This window comes from Chinchilla lanigera, unplaced genomic scaffold (assembly GCF_000276665.1).
Source record: "Chinchilla lanigera isolate Chin_1 unplaced genomic scaffold, ChiLan1.0 scaffold00027, whole genome shotgun sequence".
NCBI classification, from domain to species: domain Eukaryota; kingdom Metazoa; phylum Chordata; class Mammalia; order Rodentia; family Chinchillidae; genus Chinchilla; species Chinchilla lanigera.
Window position 1 is genome coordinate 8,619,945 of NW_004955428.1, and position 19,668 is coordinate 8,639,612.

The window sequence follows — 19,668 nt, forward strand, 5'->3', positions numbered from 1 at the left end:
TTGGTTCATTACATGATACCATACCCTATTAGGCCTAAATTATGAACAGAATGAAAACTGTAACTGAAAAGATCAAACTCATTTTGATCTTCTGTATGTATGGATTTCCCCCTAAAATAATTAACATTACAAATGGTAAGGAATATTTCAGTATAATTGTTTTTAATAAATTATTGGTTTCTGGAGTTCATTCAGTGTTGTCTAAGCCCAGGCATGTTTTCATACATATTAATGTGTAGAATTGTGCTACCAAAATGAAGGAAATATTAATTTATTGTGTGCACTAGCAACTAATATATATATATATATATATATATATATATATTTTTTTTTTTTTTCCTCTGGTACTGGGAACCGAACTCAGGACCTTGCACTTGCCAGGCAGGCGCTTTTGCCACTGAGCTAAATCCCCACCCCCCAACTAATATATTATTAAGTATAAAATGTTGAACAAAACATTTCCTTTCGATAATGTAAGGGATATACCTTGAGGAAAACCTAAAATGTTTCACAATTATAAAATGTCTCCAACATATAAAACTCTATAAATAGCACTCCATTAAATTTTGAGTTACAAATACACTTGGAGTTGTGATTTTTATCTGGCAAGTTTGTCAGAAGAAATATGATAGTTATGTGCTGGTTCTGTTTCATGGTCCCATCTTATCTTAGCGTTCAAAGAATGTTCTTAACCAAATCAAAATTCTCCTGAATGAATTAATTGTATCCATTTAGCCAGAGGAAAAAAATTATAAGTTATTCTCTTTGTGACATCTTTCACCATAGAATAGGAACACTTAGCTTCTAGAGATATTAGCAGTTTATACAATGATATTACACGAGGCTTTGTTAATTTGTTTCTATCTACCTCATGTTAGATACTCAAAAAAAAAAAATCTCCATTTTGAAGTTCTCCCATGTTCTAAAAGCATATTTGAGTTCAAAGGGAAATGTCACCAAAATAATGGCTGTTAGATATTCTTTCACATTCAGTGAATATTGGTCATGATTAATGTTTTATTTGTTTGTATTATTTAAATCAGTGTTTCCAATGAGATTTTCTCAACTTGAGAAACCATATCTGATGATTTGTAGTGCATTTTAAGTTTGATTTACATTCCATTTCTTTTATGTGTGTGAGCCAGTGGTATACTGAAATACCATAAATTTTATTGCTAATCCTTGTTCCTCAAAGTTAAAATAAGCATTTATAATAGTAATTCTTCAGTAATTGGCTAAAGAGATCCCTCAATTTGAATATAAGCCAAATCTTGGAATTATAATTAGACTGATTTGACACATCATTATTTAGTGAATTGCCAGGAGAGACATAAAAATATCATAATGTAGGATTAGTCACAAATTTCTTCACTAATATTTCCTTTGTAGTACTTATACAAATGACACTGACAGGTCACAAATGGCAAAAAGCCACCAGCACTGAGGATATATGAATACATTATTTTAGTTTTGCTATTTCTTCTGATTTTAACCAAAATTTTAGTATACAGGTACATGAAAATAGAAATAATTCTTTGGCTATCAATAGTCTTAAAATCATTTGCAGATTTTTATTATGACCTAGGACACATCTCATCCTCTGGTTCTGGGATATATTTTAAAATTTATTTTTATGCAACTACTTCTCTTTGTCAACACATTTAAAATAAACTAACTTTACTTTAGCTACTTTAAAGTAACCCTATTTCACTGAAAGTTTGAATCCTGGTGTTGGTTTCCACAAAGAAGAAACTGGCTTTTTACTGGTGTATAGAAAAAACAAAAAAGATTGCTTCTGGTTATAAGTGGCCAGGAAAGAGTTTTTCTTCCATATTGCTTGGGTAAATTTATTATAACCAATCCCTAGCACTAAGGTAAATGAATTTGATTCATTAGCTAGGGTTAGATAACATATTCTTATCTTGACCAAAAATAGTCTTGCTTCAGAAGGGTAGAGGTTGCTTTTCAAGCTAAAACTCAACATACAAGTGCCAGGAAAAGTGATAATTAGTGCAGAGTAGCACCCCCACCCACACATGCACACACACATGCACCCACACATGCACACACACATGCACACTCCTGTCACACACCAACACCACCTGGTACACTAAGTAGGCTTTTTATTCATTTCAAGTGGAATATTCATTTTTATTCATTTCAAGTGGATTAAGCCTGGAATATTCTAGGCTTAATCTCACTGATCCTTCCTTATCTTTCCCTGCGCATTCTTTAGGTCCTAGCTTAAATAGTCTATTGTTGCTGAATGTCTTTCTAATTGTTAGTACTGTACTTCCATTTCTCTCTCTACTCTGCTTGCACAGCAATATTAAAGGGCAAAGGAAGACATCAAGTCTTCTTGATTCTCTGCCAAGAGATGCCAAGTTACATCTTGATATTCTTTGGGAATTTGCATTTACTTGTAAAGAAATTGTAGTTGAGATTCTTTTGCTTTTGCAGTTTTCCATTTGATGCTTTTTCTTTTACTCTCTATGTTCTTTTGTTTGTATGTTTGTTTGTTTTTCTGGTACCAGGGATCGAATTCACGACCTCGCGCTTGCCAGGCAGTCACTGTGCTGCTGAGCTAAATCCCCAGCCCCCGTACTCTGTATGTTCTTACAGACATTTTTATTGTGTCTCCCTCTGAAGTCTACTACTACCATCATCTTTTCTAAAATTGCTCAAACAAGTGCTATTTTAGTACTTTGTCCACAGAAAACAGACCACATCGGTGTCATCAAAACCAATCAAAGCAAAATAGAAGTAAGCTAACTGTACTGACATGGAAAACATTTAATTCACATTTTAATTATCAGTCTTTATTTCTCTAGGATTCCCACACATTCTTAAAAAAAATTGGTTCTTATATCCCATGCTTACTTACACCTGTTACATTATTCAAAGCCATGTTTTCTCACTACTTATGTTTGTCCTTGTCTTAGTTATTTTTCTCTCGATGCTGAGACAAAATACCCAACACACAAAGTTAAAGGAAAACGTTCACTTGACTCATAGTTTGTAGAGGTTTCAGCCAATAATCATCTGGCTTTAAAGCAGGGTGGTATGGCATGGGCCAACAGTTCACGGCAGTGGAAGACAGTAAAAGCAACAAAAGCAAAAAAGGGGAGAGCAAGCCCCTTCTCCTCCCTTATATTGTAAGTTCCCTGCCCTTGGGCATGTGTAGCACTCACACCATCTCTGTGCCTTCCTCTTGTACAGGCTCAGGATGTTTACAAAGTGAGGATCCGGGGGCCCTGCTGAGTCACTTACTTAAACTTTTTTTTTTGTTTTTTGTTTTTGGTTTTTCTCCGGTACCGGGAACCGAACTCACGACCTTGCGCTTGCCAGGCAGGCGCTTTGCCGCTGAGCTAAATCCCCAGCCCCTCTTACTTAAACTTGTAAACTTCTCAAGCTGACACAATGAATCAACCATTACAACATCATAGAGCCTAAACAGCCACCTTAGTGCATGTTCTCTACAGCTTAGGTTGTAGAACTACTGAGTTACTTACGCTTCTAGACTTCTCAAATTGATACAGTGTACCAACCATCATAATTCTTAAGTGACATGTGAATGCAAGGAATTATATGCATTATCATTAGCAGTTTTCATTGTGTTCTCAGGCTCAGGAAATCTTACCTTTGTTCAAATAAAGCATACTTTGCTCTCTCAACTCCTTTCTGAAGAAGACTATGAGCAGATTCCCACAAATATGACCAAGTACAAAACACTTGACCACAGTACCTTGAACACAGGAAAACACTAATGCCATCAAGCTCAAACACAGTTATATATAAACTGAATCAAGCAAATCATTAAGAGCTAAACTGGAAAGATCTACTTATATGTATGTTTTCTTATGCACTTTCCTTGTCACTGGGACACAAGGCTGAACACTCACACTTGGGAAAAATATACATATATGTATACAAGATAGTTAAGATAATTATACTACTGATTTCTATTGGTTTATTGAAAGGAACAGTTAATGCCTAATTGTTTGATCAATTTTGCAACCTTATACTTGGCAATCTGAACAACTACTTTGAAAATAACAATATGCAATATAACAACAATTGTTAATTTCCTATCATCTTGTCTTCAAATTTTGTATCATTTCTGTTTTTAAAATTCTCTTAAAATAAAATAAATAAATAAAAGGCAAAGAGGCTGATTGTTTAGAAGTTTGAGTCCATGTTTGGCAAGCTCGCAGAACCACATGGGACACAGGCTTGTATGAATGGAAGCTTCTAATTTCATGGCAGCAAGGAGGCAGAAATGGAAGAAAAGATGAACACAAGAGCATAATATACCCTTGGAGGTCATGCTCCCATCACCCCCACTCTCCTGACCAAGCCCACTTCCTATAGGCAAGTTGGTCAGAGCACCCCATGGTCCAATCCACTTTCAAAAACCCTGTCCATGAATGCATTTGAGTTCTGGGGGACATCTAGACAGAAATCACAACATATGTGCTCTATTCTGGTGATGACAGGCTGAAGCAAACATATGTTGGCACACATAAATCTCATATGGAGGGAAAAAAGATAGAAATTTTGAAAATTATAAAGAAGCGTAACAGTTCAAGATACATAACTTATCAACCTAAACCAAAAATAAGCATAACAATGGACATTATATTAAGTGGTCAAGGAGTCAGTGGTCCTAATATACACATTATAATAAATTAGAACTTAATCTTATAGGATCTGCTTTGGATGCTATCGATATATAATCCAAAAACAATTGACAAAAACACCTACATCATTGTAAGTGATGCATGGTATTACTGCAGGTGATACAAACTCAATGCCACTTTCCTTACCATAAATCAAAATACAGGTAAAAATTTGTGTATTTTTTCTTTTTTTTTTGAAATTTTAATTATTTTTGATGTTGCTATTACTAATCTGCTTTTCACTACAGAACTGAACTTAATGCATAATTTCGATGATGAATTCCACAAGTCATTGGTTAAAATGGAATACTAAGTTAGTGAAAAATGGAATACTAAATTTCCTAGACTATGAGACCAGAATTTCTTCAAATCATTCTGCAACACTGTGCACTGGCTTGACAGATGAGAAAAGAAAACTCACCATGTTAGTCTCCACCATGTACATTATCCACAGGGTCGTGGGAGTTAAAACTAAGCTGCTAGTATCCAAAACAAATAGAGAAGGTCATGGGAGCACTGTACCAGGAAGCACTGATCAACTTAGGGACACTGGAGCTGAGTAGGGCAATGTGTCTGAATACAGAGCCATTCAGTTGCTAATACGATGAGTTGGATGAGAATCACATAAAGGGTAAAAATACAAGAGGAAAATGCATAAAAATATATTTTCAGAGTAAAAAGTCTTAATCTTACATAATCACTTTACAGATATGGGAAAGGACTCTCGTAACATTTTCTCACTTTTTGCCAAATTTGAGGATTTTAACTGAGATAGACAATCAAGAGATAGTGGGAAGAAAACTACGGCTGTGAAATAATTTTGCAATGTCTTTAATATCAACAAAAGATAATCACACAGTAAGGTAAACACTTGCATGCAGTAGAATCTAAATTAAGTAAGGTGGAGACACTCTGGTAAAGGAAAAATAGCAACAGATAAAAAAGAGGGAATGGTGAATGGAGGCAGATGTTAGAAAATATGTGAATGTATTTAATTTTTTTCTTTTATAGGCAATTTTAAGCATTGAAAATGAGAAGCCCATCCTATCTTATTTATGCTATAAAACAGAATTGGAAAACCTATCTCTAAATGAACTTTAGTCACACATAATATCTTTCTAAGAGAAAATAATAATATAGTAACACTAGTGATGATATTTGTTTCCTAACCCTGCTATAATATGCTACTAAAAGCATGATTGCATGACATACTTAAACTTCTTTCCTCATAGTTCTGGAGAAATGAATTCCAAGATCAAGTGGTCAGTAAGTTTGCTTTCTTCTCAGGAGATCATTGTGACTTGTATCCACCTTTTGCATCTCACTCTTGGTCTTTCCCCTTTGAAGGCACCTAGCTGATGTCTGTATATTTGTATTTCATTCTGTATGAAGATGCTGTCAAATTGGAGAAGTCTCTACTTAATGGCATTATTTAACCTTACTTTCCTTCTGTTTAAATGGAGTAACTTTCTGACATACAGGGATTAAGACTTGAACATATGAATTTGTAAGAAGACAAAATAGAGACCATAAAAATTAACAGGACAACATTCTTACAAGGTAAGCATATGAAAAAGACAAGCACATACAACATGAAATTACCTATTTTGTCAAATAAGATTATAATGAAAACCATGAAAAACATCATCAATCAACATTAGAAAAATAGCAATGAAACAGTATGATGTTTACTATTGAGATCTAATTTTATTTTACAAATGACTGAATTCTAAAAGAAACAATCTATGGAAGTAAAGTTTAAACAGGAAGAAAAAATGAATAAGTATGTAGATAACGCTAAAAGGGAAAAAAAACACCTATGCATATGTACATACATATATGCATGTACATATACATAGACATATTTTTTCCTTTTTTTACTTTCTTGTGCCTGATACAATCAACATACGGTGGGTAATACTTCGTGCTTGGATATATTCTAGCATATATTGTACTTTAAAGCAAAATCTCAGGAGATCTTTGAGTGTTCAGAAAATAAATATAAAATACTTACAAGAAATAACCTGACTTTGATATTAGCCTTCAAAACAGTAATGTTTTGTGCCAGAAAACTATGTGATAACAAATTTAAGATGTTGATCAAAGAAAGGAAGACCAACAGATGTAACAATCATCTAAATTAGTCTTTAATAATGTAAAGGGAAATTTTTAGTATATGATAGAACTCAGAGAATGCTGTTTCTATAAGACCTCCTTAATGATTGCATGACAAATTGACTTTAGAAAATGAAAATACTTACAGATAACTGCCTCAAATCAGATGATATCATTGGAAATATTTTTATGTGTGAAGAACAGTCAAAAGGCAGACATGAAGACTAAATTTTTGTAGGCTAAGCATTGACCCTTTTTAAGTAAAGATACTTCATCAAAAGTGGTTTAGGAAACCAGAGAGAGCACAGAGAAAGTAGAATCAGTCCACTATTCACCTTATACTCATTAACGGGAAGTAACAGTTATGACTTCAAACTGGATTTGGAGGAAGAAGCAAAAAAAGGGGAAGAGAAGGGAATGTTTGTGAGTTAAATTTAACAATGCTCATAGAGGGAAATAGGAGATAGAATCCAAAGCAGTGAGAGGGCTACAGGTAATCTAAACCTCATGAAGATCAAGGTAACCACTAGTTTAAAATCGGACACCTTTCTAAATGCCACGGTCCCAACAACCTGCCCTACACTCACTTTGCCCTGTGCAAGTGCATGATGGACTAGGCACATGGAGAAGAGTGACCTATTCATCAGATTCCGTACCTTGGGGACCTGCTGGAGACCTGTCCCTTCCAGGCCTTCTGGCAAGCCCTGGATGAAAACATGGACCTCCTGGAGGGTATAACTGGCTTTGAAGACTCCATCTGAAAATTTATCTGCCATGTCATGGGCATCACATACCAGCATATAGATCGCTGGCTGCTAGCTGAGATGTTTCGGGATCTGTCAGACAGCCAGCGGAAAGTGTGGATGAGCAAAGACAGTTGGAGTGCGGATGAGTTGGGGCAGATCTTCATCTGCAACCAGGAGGAGAGCATCAAGCCCAGAAACACTGTGGAGAGATCGACTTTGACATTGTGTCTAGCAGCATGACCCCACCAGTGACTTCACCAGACCTTTAATAAAGACTTGTTGGCTCAGGAAACAAATAAATAAATAAAATTAAAAGGATGCACCAAAATGCACTGACCAAATTCAGTTGAAAATGAAATAGGAGTTAATATTTTGATTTTTAAAAGGTGAAATTTAGACCAAAGAATATAAAATGATGAACCTTTGTTAAAAAGTTAGAAACAATATTTTTAGTGATACTACGTCATTAATTTTTATGCCATTAACATAACAATGAATTTTATTAAGCAGCAACAGCAGATGCAACTATGCAAATAAATTTTAAAAACTAGTAGTTAACATGTTTGTTGATCTAAGGAAGAACAAGTGGACAGATTTTATAAAGATAATGAATTACTAAAATTTCTCACATAATTTAACATTATATGTATAATACGCATATGAAAATATACATCTATCACCCAAAGTGTGTATGAAAATTCACCATTTTTATGCCACAAAGGAAACTTTTTAATATTTTGCAATAAATAAAATTAATATAGAGAACATTTCTGTGCTCTTTTCAATAAAATAATAAATTCATGTCAAAATTTTCACCCACTTGGGAATTAAATATAAACTGAAAATAGAAATATAAATAAAACTGCCCCATCTCACAAATTTAAAATGGGGCTTTATCAGAATCTTTGGGATACCAGTAAAATCATTGAAAAATTTGATGGATTTACATTTAGCCATCAATAAAAATCAGAAAAGTAATAGGAAATAAATTCTAATTTTAAATAAATTATTTAAAACTAACAACACATAAAAGAAAAAAGGGAGAAGAACTCGAGGGAAGTATTTTAATTGGGTGTCAGTGTTATTGCAGATTATTGAACTAAAGCTATTTATATAAATACAATTCCTGCCTTCAAGGAGATTTCAGATGATTTATATTTTTAAAAAAGCATCAATTTGTGATCAGAGTATCAGTGCTAAAGTATCACTCTGCAGTGGGTGTGATAGTGCATACCTGCAATCCCAGCACTCAGGAGGCTGAGGGAGGAGGATCACTGAGAGCTTGAGGCCAGTCTGGGCTACAGAATTAGTTCAGGGCCAGCCTGAACTGCATAGAGAAACCCTATCTCCAAAAAGACAAAAAAGAAAAAAAAGATACCATTATTGACAAAATATGGCCACAAGTGAACTATGAAAATGCACATTTTAGTATTAAAAGATTTTTAGATTTATAGATGCATCTCGTACTTACAAATAGCCACCCAACAAATATTCCATTCCGTATGATTCTTTTATAATCGTATTTTAAAGTTAATTTATAGAAATTTACAGTACATTTCAGTAATGCAATATTTCTCCTTGAAGAAACTATTGAATTTTTTTGTTTCTGTGTATCTACATTGGTAAGAACACTTTGATGGATATGATGGTTTTGTTTGATCAATATTAATTTAAAGATGTTGAATATCCTTGGAGAGGTAATCAAGAAGGAAAATTCTCCACTTTAATGTCATCAAGTGACAGTAGACTTAAGAGCTAATGAATATCATTTACTTAATAAGAAAATGTTTTCTCATATACAATTACTGTTAGAGAAATCTTTACCCATATCAAAAGCTCAATGAGTCAGCTAAACATACTTCTTATTTGATAATTTACAATTCATTTTTAACAGCCCCTGATCCCTCGGGTCAAGATTATTTTAGAAATACAAAGAGGACCTGAAAACTGAATAATTTCTATTATAACATGAACGTGTAAATTGTCTACTAAATTACTTGTACTTAATTAGTAATTTTGCATAATGACATACATTCTCTTTGGGTCTCTTCAGTCTTTGACAGATAACACTACAAATGTTACTTAAATTCCAATTACAGTGCAAACCTTGTAGAAATGTGCAGTTAATCTAACTAGTCAAATGTGAGCAAGTCTGGTATTCCTTAGGCAAGCTGTAGTTCCACATTCTGCTAAAAGTTATGTTGGCTCATATTTCTTTGTTGCTTCTTATAGGAGAGACTTAAATATTTTTAAAGGTTGTAATTGGGTAACACATTGTATAATTATTACTGAGTTATTTTAACTGTAGTTTAGAAATTCAAATTATAAAATTATGTATCTACTGACCTATAAAAGATGTATATGGGTAGTTAAAATTAAATTACCCGTGTAAAACATAGCTCCTGCTAAACATACTGTAGGGTTCTTGAGTTGCTCTAATCATGTCCTAGGTACTCTGTGTCCTAAGCTATTACACAGAATTCACTCAGGCAGCATTATATTCAGTTCATATGAAAAGATAGAGATAAAAATGAACTGCTTTACAAATACGTATCAAGTACTTGCAATGGGCCGGCAGTAGAGCGATGAGGAAGTCAGAAATTTCTCCCCTCTCCAAGTTAATTTCAGATTATTTGTGCATTCATAGGTGTGCAGTATGTGTGTGAATAGGTATGTGTCTGTGTTTAATGGGAAAAGAAATAAATAATTGGTAGAGTGACAAAAACAACATATTATCAGAGCTCAGAAAAGATGTAAACAGTTATATAATAGAGAGAGGCTAGGATAATCTGTCACTTTAAGCAGAGAATAGACATGTTTTCCATTTTACACATAAATACAAAAAAATTTCCATAGCTTTCATTTTCATATACCTTGTCTATTAGGGTAAATTATGTGGGCATTGTGTTCCTTTGTTTGGAACTTGACAGACAGTGGTACTATGTTTTGAAAAGCCATGTCACCCTGGATATATCACTTCTCCTATATGAATTCTCCATTCTCACAGTTTGATATGAAATGATAAACCCAGCTTGGAAAACTTCATCCAAATATTACTGAAAAAATTTCTTATTTTTCACATTTTTAAATAGGCCCTAAAACTCACTATAATTTTACAAATGTAATCACAGCCTAATAAAAGTGTACCAATATAGGGGTTGAATTACACTCAAGTTAATTAAGATTTTAGGAAGAAACACAGCAACCCTGTAATTATGAAATTTTAAAGACATTTAAAAAGCACTGTACTGTCACTGGAATGTTTCAAGATTCTTAAATACCAATCAACATTTTTGCTTCCAAGATGGAGAACAAATGATGCAAAATATGTTGCGCTACTTCATGTGGGACAGAAATTTATCTTACCAGATATAATGAAGTTGCTTGTATTATGAAAAGGCAGTTCAAATAGAGTAATGCTTTCTTTAAGTAGGGCAAAGATACTGTTTATAGATTAACCAATGAGAAGGCAAAAGAAAATTAGGTGTATAATAAACTCTAGTTGCTGTATGTAAACTTCAAACAGAATGGAAAAATATAGGGAAATGTCCTTTAGAAAACCAACTGGAGTACAAAGAGCTTGTCAATATTTGAAGCCTTTAAAATTAGTTCACAGAAAAAAAAATTCCCTGTTCAACGACACCGCTTGTAGAACAGATGGAACACTAACTCGGGTTAGTAGGTAACACAGGTTTATGGCCAACTTCAAAAGAAACACCAGGTGTTTTAGCAAATTATTGCATTATTCATCAACAACACTTAGTTGCCAAGAATCTGTGAATAAAACACTTCACAAACCAATGAAGTTACTTGGCAGTGAATACATAAAGTAATAATAAGTGTAATACATAGACCAATTCTGGAATGATAGATTATTTTGGTTATGTTTTACACACTTTGACCTGAACAAATTCTCCAATGTAATGTTGTTATATTTTGTTATTATTTCACAGTAGATAATTTATTTAATGAAAAAAATGAAAATTAAATTTACACAATAGCAAATGGTGTGATACATTTTTCTGATGTATTTGTAAAATTTATTTATTTATTTATTTATTTTGTAACCAGGAATCAAATTCATGACCTCAGGCTTGCCAGGAAAGCACTTATGCCACTGAGCTATATCACCAGCGCATATTTATAAAATTTAAAAGGAATAATCTTAGGCTAAATGAAGATGAAGTATATCTCACTAAGATGTAGAGAATTTTTAAAAAATTTACATATATAAAAGACAAAAAGTATATAATACTGTGATGTTTCCATATCTTTATGCCTTGAGTAGTAGTAAAATCAAGTGTAAAGATTATTAAAAACAGGAAGTGACACAGAAATAAATTTACTTATAAGAATTTTCAGTTTTCCATATTGGCTGAAGTTTGAAGAGGCTGAATATAAATATATTAATTTGGAAATACACTATTTATTTTTCTCTGTAAAAAAATAAGATTCTAAGACAGCATGAACTTGCAATATCAAATCGAGTGACTAATTCACCAGTAATGAATGTGGAATATTTAACCAACAATTTGGAAGAAGAGCTCATTGATTTAGAAATGAGTAAAGAAGACACGGTTTTTTTATACAATGGAATACTGCTCAGTCATAAAGAAGCATAAGATGGAGACATTTCTAGCTAAATGGATGCACCTTAAGACCATATGAAGTGCAATAAGTCAGATACACATGTTTAAATGCTGCATTGCTTCTCTGGTGTGAGAAACCAAAAGTGAAATTAAGGACCAAAATATATAATAGATATTGGAAGAAAGGAAAAAAATGTTTAAATGGGAAAGGGAACAAGGGAGGGAATGGGAAAAGGAAGGGACAGAAAAAGAGATTAGAAGGAAAAAATGGAAGCAAAGCTTTTATAAATACGTAGGGGAAGAAGGACTTAAGGGAAGGGGAGGAAATAAGGAAAGAAGAGAGCAAGATGTATCATGCACAAGTACAGCTTCCCTGTGAACGTGATCATCATGGATTTTGAACATGTATCAATAAAATAAAAAAGAATCATATAATTGAGTGATAAAGTATTTTGGATACAATTAAAATTGCCATGGCCTCACAGAAAGTAAATTGTAGTTACATCTGCACTACAAAGTTAGTTGAACATAATTATATTTTGATAGTGAAGTTACTGTGCAAAAAATCCTTAACGTCAGAAAAGAAAATTTCAGAAAAAATTTACCACACATTATAAGGAAATTGGGACATTATAAATATTTTATACTGAGATTTAGTACCACAATTTACTGTAACATTTATCATTTTCTTCAGATATATGTTTAATGTTAGTCTGAAATCATAAATCCATTTTATAGAAATTACATATTGAATTTTTCCCACTTTTTGTTCTCTAAAAATAAACTGGTACCATCACTAGAGTTATGTCCCTGAACATTTTGCTATCCTACTTTCAGGTTTTAATTTCTTATGCTTTCTCACACCTTAGTGGTGATATGATCTTCAAGTTTTTTTTTTTTCTCTCAAACAGTTCTCTTTAAATGTTAGGATAATTTAGAGACATCATTCAATTTCATATCATACATTGAAATAGGGGCTCATTCAAGTGCGTGTTATAGTACTTCCTCAAGTGGCCCAGTTTATATGTTTGTAGTTTGTCTACCCATATTATATTAGTTCTCCTAAGTTCATTTCCTTCTTTTATTGTATTAAACTGAGTCTGATGTTTCATTGCTTATTCATAGGTTGTTTTGTAGCAACGTCTCCACTATGAATACCTAAAGTGGAGGTGCTGGGAAAGAAACACAAATGGGCCGCACCGCAGAGAGCTTTAAATGTAAGGAGGAATGTCCTCTCCAGAGGCCAGTCCTGATCACCTTCTTTATTGAATCTGATTCTAAATATTTTGTAAAACATTGTGAGGGAAAAGTAGCTTACAATGCTGTGTAGGAGTTAGCATTTTGTGGATTCTGACTTATCATCCAATTTGGTCTCATTTTCTGTACTTTTGTAGAAATTTGTCAAGTAAGTCTATATACATATTTCTTGCATTCCATTCTGAGAGTTGTGCGATCCTATCATCTTAAAGGTATTTTCATCAATCCTTTTCTTTGGAAAAGAAACATCCAGTGTGCAAACCTTTAAGCATTCATAAATTTTCAACCTTATTTAACTAATAATATCGTCTTTCCATGGAAAACTATTACAGCATTTAGGTAGAAACCTACATAAAACATAATAAGTTAGTTCAGAGATGATACAGACATCAGGAAGCTTAAATTTACATCAGAGATAATGAATACAGTATAAGAAGAAAACAATGAATGATATTAGATAAGTAGTGGGAGCACATCATCACATTTCAGAAAGGTTACTTCATGTCCCTTAAATCATCATGTGACTTCATGTGAGCAGGTGATTGTAATCAATAAAATGAATATTGGTTGGGATCTAGATGGGAAAGTGAAGGAAAGAACCATTCTTCAAGGAAGGAACAACTCAGACAGGCAACTTGGGAAGATTTAGCAGAGAAAACTACCATTCATTATAGATTGTTCTAGCATTTTATTATTTATTTTCTGACAATGTTACAAACATTTAGAACCAGAGAAATTGCTATTAAAATACATCAAGATCAGAAAAAGTAATATAAATTTTTTCTTTCTTAAGCATTTGATACAGTGGAAATTCTAATTTGTTTCTGAAGTCAATGGTAGTGAAAACTAGAAAGTATATACTTCACATTTTTTTATGAAAAAGAAACAAAAGTATGTATATAAGTTTTGTATTCTAAAAAAAGAATTCTGTATTCTTCCTCGTAACAAAATCTGTCTTTCTTAGTATTAGTTTATTGGGCTGGGGATTTTGCTCAGCAGCACAGCGCCTGCCCGGCAAGAGCAAGTTCGTGAGTTCGATTCCCAGTTTCAGAAAAAACAAAAGAAATATTAGTTTATATGGCATTGGCTCTTACATATTACTATGCAAATATTCAGAATGTTATAAACAAAATTCAATAGCAGGAATTTTAGGAAGAATATAGAAAATACAGTCATCTGGAATTCCTGCTTCTTCCGAGTACTGCATTAGGATTTTATGTATATATAATATGAGAGAACATTCTTCATAAAAATTTCTCTTTCTCTTCCTACAATAGGTAGAGGGTATAATATAGTTGAAGAGGATGAGAATATAAAAAGCAACACCCTTGATCAGGGGGCTAGAGATATAGCTCTGCGGTATAAGCACCTACCTGGCAAGTATGAAGTCCTGAGTTTGATTCCCAGTACCCCCACAAAATGAAAACCATTCATCATAAACATGCACTGAAGATGCTTATCTTTATTCACAGCACAATTAATTTTCATAACCAATTTAATAATCCCACAAGATCCACATATTATATATAAAGTCAACATACAATGCACATAATTTTAAGATTCTAATATATATTTATATATTTTATATGAGAGCATATCTATAATATTTTCATGTATGAGGTACTAGGGACTGAATCCAGAGTTGTTGCACTGAAGTACATCCATAATCTTTAATTTAATTTAACTTAATTTAATTTAATTTAATTTAATTTTTTATTTGAATATCACTAAATTACTAAGCCTCCCAAGCTGTGCTTGAACTTGTGATTTTTCTGCCCCGAAAGTTCTGGGGTTACACACATGGGCCACAACACCTTGCTCATTTACACTAACTTCTCAACTGTGACAAGTCCTACAACATTAACTTCATATAGGACATGTTTTACTAAAGATCTTCAATCTGTTGAAAGATGGGGACCAAAAAATGCCGTAGTGGTGGTTTACACCTGAAATTTCAGCACTTGGAAGGAGGAGATAGTAAAATTTCTACAAGTTCAAGATCAGCCTGAACTACATATAGTGAGACCCTGTCTTTAAAAAAAAAAAAAAAAAAGGATCACTGGCTTTTAGATATCCTTTGTGAAGTTTGGTCTTTTTAATCCCTGATCTACCCAAATCAATTATTGGTACTCTTGATCTCATACAAATTCAGGAAAGATTATATCAGAAACCTTTGTAAATATTGCATGACTGGAAATATTCATTCTAAAGATACCAAAGATTCTAAAGATGGCCAAATGCAGCTAATTACCTATATCATCTCTCTTGTTATATATTGACTTGGCTTTAATTTCTCCTGTTTTATCCATCAAGCTATCTAGATATAGACATTTATAAAACATGTTTCTTTCCGTTGAACTAACATATTGCAAGTAATCAAGAATCATCTTAGTTGAAAAAATTAAGACATGATAAAACATTTGACTATCTCTGTTTTTATGTCAACAAATAATTTTTCAGCTATTGAATATGAGGGAAGAAGAAATTCTTAGATGATATTAAATTGATACCAAATGTCTAAAAAGGAATTCCTCCCTTTCCTTCTCTCTTTGTTCCTTCCTTCCTTCCTTCCTTCCTTCCTTCCTTCCTTCCTTCCTTCCTTCATTCCTTCCTTCCTTCATTCCTTCCTTCCTTCTTTGCAAGAAAAGCAATCAGAAATTTTAAGTCCAACTGAACTTCCTAGAAAGTTTGTACAATAATAAGTATGCCATTTCTAAATAAGAACTTGTTGACCTGTTTGGTTTGTGTTGAAATTCATGTGGAAAAATATAGTTTATTATTTGTTTCAAAGTTTGGGGTATTAATGAGTGGAATTTCATGAACAGTGTAAAGATCATGAGTTTAATTTCTCTAAAGTAAAATATTCTGCCTATGACTTTTTTATTTTGAAGAATAATAAAAAGTCAAGTATGAACATTAGGAATCCTATTCAATATAAATAAAGAAAGAAATAATTGTGCTAAAGAATAAATATAGATGTATACTATCAGAAGTTCTCCATAAAACATATATCATAATATTGCATTGAAACATATGAATTTCCTATCAAATTTACATTATTTATACCATAAAAATAATTTTAACCTTTCACAAAGACAATGAAAATTTTCCTTCTTTGATATCTCTGTATCTTTGATTCTATTTTAGCTCTCTCAGAGACTTTGGTCAGTTTTCAAAGTCTTTCTTTCCAATTTTGTGAAATTTTAAAGTACACTTTTAGTTCATTTATTACAAATTCTTCAATTTTCCTGTTACTGGAACAAAATAGCTGACACATGGAATTTAAAGAAAGAGGGATTTAAAGTGGTTCACTGTTTAATAGACCTTTGGTCAGTGATCACAGCCCCATGGTTGTGGGTCTGAGATGAGGCCAAATATCATGGAGAAAGGGTGTGGTCTAGTAAAACTGCTTTTTGATGGCAGCATAGAAGCAGAATACAAAGGAAGAAAACCGGAAATCATTGCTTCCACAAACACGTGCGCCCAGGGGCCCACCTGCTACTGGGCCCTCCCTCATCAAAGCACATTTACCCATGAAGACCAGTGGATTAATTCTCTGATAAGTACACTACACCTATATCCAACACCCTCTTCAGGAGTCTCTTAATCCAGCCAGGTTGACAATTAAAATTGAGGAACACACTTAATTTCAACTATAGAGACTATAAAATATGCAGTAAGTGGCAAGGGCCCCTTAAAAATAAAGAAATGTACATTTAAACAAGTTAGGGCACTGAATATGGCAGGTAGGGAAAATATCTATAATTATGTGACCTCTAGCTAAGGTGATTTGTATTCACACTAAATAGATATTATCACATAAGCAATTAAGTTAATTGAACATAAACAAAATCTTTGAACATGTGTTGAGCTCAAAATTGTGATTTGTTTTTTACTCATTAGACTAATTAGCAAATTTTTTTCTATAACCTTTTAGAAAGGTTCCATGGATCACATTCTGAGTGTATCTTAATGAAGAAATTGTAGAATGCATCTTAAAAAAATGTAGTCAAAATAATAGCATCTGAATATGAAGTATTAAAATTGACTACGCATGTTATTAACAGAGAAACAAACAGGAACATGAAAGATTCAGTAATTGTGTATTATTGTTGATATCTTATTCATATATATCATATTGAAAATATACTAAAAATGGGAGACATTACCCCATTAAATTAAACCACATCATATTAGAATAAATAAGGGGAGTTCATTCTCTTTTATCAATTCATTGAATATGATACAAAACTTATAACTTATTATAAGAGTGTTTCCCCTTCTTAATTCAATTTTCCAGAAGATGGCAAGCTGGTGAGTAGCAGAGAAAGAGCCTCTCTGAGATTTGGTGTCCAGATACTAAAATATAGCAAAGTGAGGAAAAGAAGGAGAGAAGTGGATCCTCTGTCCCCAGGAAGGATCTGAAGTGAGTATTGAAGTCTATAGGGAAAACAAAAAGAAAAACTTCAGTGATGAAAAGGAGATGGTAGACAGTGCCTTCTCCCTGAGCCTGGACTCATTGCTTGGGAGGATCACTTTGTACCTGTGGACATGTGGGGACTGCTGGCCATCCCAGGGGCCTCCACAAAGAGACACACTAGTGGAAGGGAACAGTGGATGTGGAGGGCTGAGTGGTTGATGAGTAGTTCCTGGGTTCAGTTGTCTCATGGAAGAGGATCATGGGTCAGGAGCCAACTTGGAGAGGGGTCAACTGAGCTAGGAATTTAGTAAAGCCTATGTGCAGACATGAGCAAACCATTTGGTGAATAATTTATGTATAGCATCACTTCTTTAAAAAAAGAAATATTTTACATTGGAATCTATTAATTTTATCACTAAGAGTAAGTCAATGAAATTAAAAACACTTTATAAAATATTGCTGAATTAGATTCCCGTACTGATGTAACAACATAGTACAGCCTTGATTGCTTACGTCAATAGGAACAGAGTCCTGGGACATAGCTTCGTATTAGAGCACTTGCTTAGCATGTGCAAGGCCCTGGATTCAATTCCCAGGAACGCAAAGCTGAAACAATAGTAATTTACAATTTCACAGTTCTGGAAGGTAGCAATATGAAATCACCTTTGTAGCTGAGTCATCCTTCTCTAATATGTGGTGGGAGAAGGTCATTTTTCTGCCTCTTTCTAGCTTCTGGCAGCCTGGTTATGCATGCCATTTCTTGGCTTACAGTCAGCTTATTCAAGTCTCCACCTTTGAAGTCATGTGGACTCTCCCCTCTGTCTGCCTATACCTGTGTGTTATTCTACGTTTATAGGAATGACAGCCACTGAATTTAGGTCCCATTCTAATCCAATATAAATGTCTTAATTACATCTCACAGTTCCAAATGAGATTATCTTCCGATATTCAACATAGACATGAAGTTTGAGAGGATACTGCTCAATCCATGACTGTTGCCCTTTAAACTTTGCATATAATTATTACATTTGTAGAACAAAGGGTTCATGTTAAAATAGAAACAATTTTAACACTGGATGATGGTTTTCTGTACATTATAAGGAGCTAACTATCCTGAGACTTTTATAATTAAGCTTTAAGAAACAGTAATATTACGTGCACTCAGAATTTATTGCAGTTACTTCAGGGACATGAAAATGTAGGATGTAGAAGCACTATAGCAAAACCCTGCTCAAATACTTCAAATGGTCAAGAATTAGCTATCTTCCATGGGCCCAATTTCTGCATCTCTGTGCCTGAAAACTTCTCTGGACACACAGGTGGTTGCTGTGTGTGTACTCTGATCACTGAGAGTGATTAAGGGATTCACATCCCTCTACAAGAATCTCTCCCAATTCCAATGAGATTAAATTTCCCCCATCATAAATTTCTATAGTGCACACTTTATGATTACTTTTTATTTCATACTTTTCTCTATCAATGATATTTGGACTCTAAAACAATTATTTGCACTCAGAATTTAATCTTAATATCTACCTCTAGAAAAGAATAAACAATATACACCTTATGATTTCTCACCGTTGGATGCCAAAGGAAGGGGTAATTTCTAAATCCTAACATTATGTAGAATAATGGTCACTAATGTAATTTCATATTTTTAGGATCCCAAAAGAATATTTGTAAAGCAGATCGCATATTCTTGTCTTTTTTTTACTTTATGACTACAGTCCATGATGGAAGTATATGGTGAAAGTTTAAATAAAATACTTTACAGTAAGAGACAAGTTACCATTAATTCCTCCGAACAGATTCGTGCTTGCTTTGAACACATTTATCTCATTGCTTTTGCCACTTTCTGAAGC

General features: G+C 33.4%; 1 pseudogene; it reads left to right on the plus strand.

The window, feature by feature from the left end:
- The first annotated feature begins 7,399 nt into the window (after window positions 1–7,399).
- LOC106148747 lies at window positions 7,400–7,809 on the plus strand (annotated as a pseudogene).
- Window positions 7,810–19,668: the final 11,859 nt, after the last annotated feature.